Below are 7,345 nucleotides of genomic sequence, written 5' to 3'. Positions count from 1 at the left end.
TTATTTCACTAATCGGAGAAACCCCTATTATGTCTGGCTAACTATACACGTACCAGGTTTCATCAACGAAGCTTAAGTACTTTTTATTAAGTCAGGATCCAGATTCTGACGCAACTGAACGGGGGTAAAACTTCAGTCCCGTTCGTTTTAAGGGTACTAATGAAATGATTACGTATTTACAGCCGCCTATGTTTTAGTGATTTAAGCATTATCGGCACTTGCAAAATATGATCATTTTCTTCATAAATGAACATGTTTTGGTAGCGTAATGTCTTCAGCTTAGAGTACATCTTGTTGTGAGACAACTCATATAATTCCAATGTTCTCTTTACCTGTATGGCTTCCAAATTTAGGTCACTACTTTCAAAAAAACTAAAAATGCATTTCCGTATGTGACAAAACTTTAATTTATTTTTCTTTTTTTCTACACTATTTTGTTATCGTTTAAAATACGAACATTCTGAAAGCATGTTTAGGTTAAGTCAATCATAATATTTTTCTGTGTCATAATGCTTACGCTTTTATTATGAATTGACACATCTGAATATATTTATATTATCATCGTATGCCATGTTGATATGAGGATACTTGTCCTAGCTTGCTTAAAAAACGTTTCAATAACGCTCTCTGAACTATAGTCGTTACGTTAAAAGAAAGTTGCGCCGTAACGTATTAAGAACATAACAATAACATATGAGTAAACCAGATTCTACATAACTATATTTGAACATTAAACTATCGTTGATGATTTGTATCAAGTCGTATTTTGTCAGACAAACCAGAAGAAAAGGTGGTTCTTCATACTTTATTTCATTAATTCTATCGCATACACTTATATTAAACTTCACACATAGTTCGGTTAAACTCATTATTCATAACTTTTAATAATACTATTACACGTATTAACTTAAAATGTAATTAAAACATTTACCTTTACACATGGTTATACTAGTGCATAATGGAAATAATAAGCTCCAGTTATTCAATCAACATTTAGAGTTGTATTTATTAAAAAGAAATAACTTAATGAAATAATTTTTATTACATAAACCATACGTCCAATCATAGTATACTTATCATCTAGTTTGTCATTGCAAACATGTCGACAAAGAAGTTACTGCTCTACAGGAATGTCGCGAGTTTGCTGCTCATCCCTCAGTGGAACGCTTACAACCAGCATGCCGTCGTCCCTGATCGAGGCCCTAGCACTACCGGCGTCTGCACGTTCCGGAAGGCGGAAGTCGCGCCTGACTTCCATGTCTAAGCGAACCCCATCGTCTTCTTCTGTTTTCTTTGTGGCATATACTTGCAGAGACCCGTCCCTCGCCCGGATGGAAATGTTTTCTACTGGAACGGACCCCATGTCCAGTTGGACCCGGAAATGCTTCTTGCCGTCAATATCAACGACGTTGTTTGCGTCACAGACTGGTTGGTCGGTTTTTTCTTCCGTAGTGGTTTGGTGCAGCTGTTCTACCGGTTCAAAGTCGGGTTTACCATGCGCGTCTTCGTCCAAGATAACGAAATCAGCAGAAGAAGGTGCTGGGCTCGGGCAACGGCTATTTATCAAACTCTGGTCCGGTGACTCGACTATGCATTCTGCCAAAGACACTGGCTCCACCTCTGTTGGGAATTCGGAATTGTTTGGATTGCCATCGTTCTTCACAGATGTTTCTATCGTTTCTGGACATGGCTTTTCTTTTGATGTTTGGATTTTGTCCTCTTTGCAGCATTTTTCTTTCTTCCCGCAGCATCGCTGTTGTCCTGCCTTACATTTCTCAGGGCATTGTGTATCGCATACTTTATCCGCGTATCGACCCTTGACAACGAAATAGCCAGCGGGTGACATGAAACAACTCAGCTTCTTAGAGTCGACGTCATCCGGTATCTTTACACGTCTGACCCGCTCAATGACGTCATAGTTGTCACCATCACGCTGCTCACGTTTAGCGCTGACCGATAACATCACGCCGTCTATTTTTACGCTTATGTCTTTTGGGTGAAATCCAGTGAAATCTAGCTTGTGTACCCACGGAAACCTCTTCCGCTTAACCGTGTCTGGGAAAAACAGCGTCGCTGCGTGTTCTGGTCCCACCATGCCGCAATTTTGTGAGCGCCGACACATCGGTGAGTTGACTATGCCGTCAAACAAATCCGCAACTAGATGATCCAACATGGAAGTTTGAGCGCTCGTGCCATGGTACGGGTGTCCAACTGGCATTGTCACAATGAGTGGTCGCGAAAATAAACCCATCTTGTCGCTATTCGAATTGGTTTGTATCAAAAGTTAAAATATGCACTCGATCGTATTTGTATTAGTTATATAGGTTCAACGTGTAATTTCAAAGCTGCTATTGCGTTTTCTTCTGTATCTTTTCTCTTTTGTAGATTTATTGAATGATCCCATAACAAAAATGTGGCCTTATATACCGAAATGTTGCGTTTTCTCGAACGTTCTGTGTGTTTTCTCGAAAGTTCTGGTGAATGATTTGACATTTCGTAACACGTGTTCTATATTAGTAAACAAATCCAGAACCTTCTGTGCGCATGTGTCATAGTTATTTTTAGACATGATGTGGATTTCGAACAAATCATCGTAATTTTCGATTGATTTACTACCGACAAGCATTTGCCGAGATTGACCAAGTAGTTTCGTGCATATTCGGAATATTCCGTTGTGTCTAAAATACGGAGAGTGGGTGACAAGAAATTATCAAACGCTTTACGCTTTACGTGCACCAAAGATCTATATATGTTGCAGTAACATTACTACTCAAAATCAATGAAAATTTCGTACAATATTTCTTAAAATAAACTTAACCAATTAAAAATCAGTGTTCCTTATAGCAATTGCCGAAATTTCAACGCCATATGTGGTATGGTAAAAATAGATGTTATTAGATACAAAAGACTCATTTTTATTATCGTTTGCATATTTAATTCCATTTTAATTTCCCGCAAAATTAAAAGGGAATTAATTGTGTCACAAATAAATAAAAACGAGCATTTTGTATCTACAAACATCTATGTAATCATACCACATCTAGCGTTGAAATTGTGGCTATTGCTGTAAGGAACACTGATTGTTTAGGTGTTAACTTTATTTTACGAAATACTTAACGAAATTTTCGTTGATTTTGAGCGTTATAGAGACTTTAATAGAATGCCGAATCATCATGAGTCGGAACATGGTCTATGGTCTAAAACTAGGTCACCAGGACAAATATGAATAAAATCTTAGATCTTTGTATGGACAGAGATAATTTTAAACATATGTTGTTCCTTATTACGTTACTGAATACACATGTCTGTCGTTAGCAAAGAGAAGAAAACTACCTTACCGTGTATGTAAGTCATTTGCCCAGTCGTGTATCAGTGCTCGCTTGGTCATTTTCGGCTCGGGTATTTCTTACATGTACCCCGGGTACTCTTAAGTATACTAACATGTACCCCGGGTACGGTAAATATAAATCGGTCGTCGTCGGCTATTTTTTTTAAGAGTACCCGTGGTACATGTAAGTAGTACCCGAGCCGACAATGACCAACCGAGCGTAAATATACTAAAACATGCTCGGGAATTTAAACGCTAATTCGGTCGTCGTCGGCTTTTTTAGCTCACCTGATTGCTCAGGTGAGCTTTTGTGACCGGTCTTTGTCCGTCTTCCGTCCGTCCGTCGTCCACATTTGTTTTGTAAACACTCTAGAGGCCCCATTTCATGTCCGATCTTCATGAAACTTGGTCAGAAGATATGTCCCAATGATATCTCGATCAAGTTCGATACTGGGTCATGCTGGGTCAAAAACTACGTCACTAGGTCAAAAAAGAAAGACCTTGCAAACACTGTAGAAGTCACATTTTATGCCCAATCTTCATGTAACTTTGTCAAAATGTTTGCCTAAATGATATGTTGGTCTAGTTCAAAAGTGGTTCCGGTCCGTTGAAAAACATGGCCGCCAGTGGGCGATGCAGTTTTCCTTATTTGGCTTTAGAGAAACCTTGTAAACACTCTAGAAGTCACAATTTTTGCCCACTCATCATGAAAGTTGGTCAAAACATTGGTTTTATTGATATCTCGGACAAGTACAAAAATGGTCCAGATCGGTGAAAAAACATGGCCGCCAGTTGGCGGGGCATTTTTCTCTAAACGTATATAGTAAAAACATTGAACACTCTAGAAGTCACATTTTTGGTCCAATTTGCATGAAATTTAGTCAGAACATTTGTTTCCTTGATATGAGAGTTGAGTTCGAAAATGGTTCCGGTCAGTTGAATAACATGCCTGCCGGGGGGGGGGGGGTGGGGGGGGGGCAGTTTTCCTTATTTGGCTATATAGAAACCTTGTAAACACTTTAGAAGTCAAACTTTTCGCCCAATAATCATGAAAGTTGGTCAAAACATTGGTTTTATTGCTTTCTCGGACGAGTTCGAAAATGGTCCAGATCGGTGAAAAAACATGGCCGCCAGTGGGCGAGGCATTTTTCTCTATATGTATATAGTGAAACATGTGAACACTCTAAAAGTAATATTTTTGACCCAATTTTCATGAAATTTGGTCAGAACATTTGCTTCCTTGATATGAGAGTTGAGTTCGAAAATGGTTCCGGTCAGTTGAATAACCTGGTTGCCGGGGGGGGGGGGGGTGGGTGGGCAGTTTTCTTATATTTATATAGTAAAAAAAGCTTGTGAACACTCTAGACATCACATTTTTGCCCAATCATCATGAAACTTGGTACAAAGATTAGTTTTCTATTTATCACATAATTAATGCCATAATTATTGCCCTTAGATTGTCCAAATTTTCATTATATTATACAAAATCCTTGTAAACACTCTAGAGGTCACAATGTTTGTCACGTAATCGTTCATAGTTCATGGACGACACATAATTACTAGCAATGTTCAATACTCTTAAATTACCGGTGTGTAGCCTATCATTCGACATCTCGTCATGCGCATATTGCCAAGATGACGAGATTTGCATTAACTACCATTTTCTCGTGTCGCGCATGGGACAAGTTCGTCCCTCTCTATTAAAGTTAATTTCTCTGCATAATGCGGGATAAAATATTCAACAACACCATATATCAGTTTCTATTCCAATTTAATGTCTAATATACTTAATATTTTCGGTTATACAAATACAGTCTGATAGCCACATGATCGTATCTTTCTCAGGCCCGTTTATCATTTCATGTAATTGACCCTATAAGATTTGCCAATGCGATACAAGTTAAGGAGAAAAACAAAACAGCGCTCCTGACATCGTTGGCGTGGTTTGCCTGCAGCAACATGCGTTCATAACGCATTTGAGATCATGATCAGATCTTAACGCCCCGACAAAGAAGAAGAATATGTCATCGACATACAGATATCTTCGACGACGATGTATCCGTCAAGAATCAGATGACGTAACAGACGACTTCAATTAGGATCCAACATTGTCGACATTGATCCAAATTGTGAACCAGCATCAGTGCCATACAACGAGTGGACTGTTAATGGACATTTCACGCGTCGTCGAAAAAGATTTTTAAAGATACGATGATATGATGATGAAAAATCGCGCGTACGTTGTACAAATATTAGGTGAACATTTTATCGTCTATGAACTTATATATATATATATGTGTGTTACCTTAATTACGTGTACATAAACAATTATTATGATGCTACAGTCATGAGCGCAGTCATTCTTCAGAACTCTATATAATAAACGTTTGAAGTATTCTAAATCGTGCGACAACCGAGGACCAACAGCTTCTCCGACTGACAATCATCGTCTTCATTCGGAAGCCGCCGTCTTCAATCGACTTCACGTTACCATCTACAACCAGATGTCACATACTCTCCAACCGGGCGTCTCATCTCTTCACCCAGACGCCACATCGCCTCCAGCAAAGATGTCAAAAATGGACACTATTCGTATTGGATTTCCCAAATCAGTGACGCATTCCACGTCATTGTGATTGACATTGACTATTTAAATATTCCGACGTTTTATTATTTCAGCAGAAACATTCGTTAAAACTTTCATTAATAATTTGCAGATTTTCATCATATATATGTTTTAGTCACTGATGTTTTCATGTTTGCGTGTTTGATTTTCTACATCGTATGTATTAATATGTTTTCGTTTACTTCCATACTTACATTCTTAAAGATTTTTCTGTATCCTAAAATACATAAAAATCAAATTGAGAGGATAAGTTGTGTCAAATAATGATGAGAAATTGGGTGAAATATTTGGGTTTTCTTTATGTACGAAATATTGACAAGTATATCAGTGGCGAGTATGCATGACGGTCAAAAGATTAAATATTTGGATGTGGTGTATGTTTAACAACAAAGGGGGAACGATGCTGTTGACACAAGCCTTAGGCTGTATTTGCATTATTTATTTGTATCACAATGCTGATTAGCGTGTACATACCCAGTCCTAGGTTGTAATTCAACCAATCAGCAACAAGCACGTATAGAAAACTGACCAATGGGATTCATAACTGAGTTTCACGGGGCAGATGTTAGAGGGAAACAAGGAGTTAGCGTTTAGATTTGGAGGCGTACGGATCGAGAAAGATACGATCATGTAGCTATCAGACTGTATTTGTATAACCGAAAATATTAAGTATGTTAGACATTAAATTGGAATAGAAACTGATATATGGTGTTGTTGAATATTTTATCCAGCATTATGCAGAGAAATTAACTTTAATAGAGAGGGACGAACTTGTCCCATGAGCGACACGAGAAAATGGTAGTTAATGCAAATACAGCCTAAGGCTTGTTTTGTTTCAGATTTTATGAATCTTAAGTCATACAATTTATTTTTGTAAGCAAAGTTTGATGTTTGGTAAGGGGGGGATCAACTCAAAATATAGGTCACCAGGTCAAATCTTACAAAAACAAAAACACTCCATATGCCAGAGTTTTGGTTCAATAATGATGAAACTTGACCAGGATGTTTGTCTGGACAATATCTAGGTCAAGTTTGATGTTTGGTAAAGATTGAATGAACCGACTCCTCTCAGGTGAGCGAACTAGGGCCATCTTGGCCCTCTTGTTTATTAATTATGTTCACATTTATGTCAATTTTCTGTTAAATGTCCTCTAGATTATCGGAACTTATACTCTAAAAGCATATTGATGCAGGTGTTTAAAAGAGAAGATTGTGTCAGATCATCAATATTCAATCTGAACGCTTCGGACAGTGGGCTACACCACACCAGACGATCGCCGTTATTGCGGAATTGTCCGAGGGTTCCCGATTGCATGAATATCGTTTTACGGTAATCGGTAACGCGTTTTCGACATCGGATTTTGGGCGGGAATTCAACTCGGGCACAGTCT

This window comes from Dreissena polymorpha, chromosome 8, assembly GCF_020536995.1.
Source record: "Dreissena polymorpha isolate Duluth1 chromosome 8, UMN_Dpol_1.0, whole genome shotgun sequence".
Lineage (NCBI taxonomy): Eukaryota > Metazoa > Mollusca > Bivalvia > Myida > Dreissenidae > Dreissena > Dreissena polymorpha.
This window is presented reverse-complemented; position numbering follows the sequence as displayed.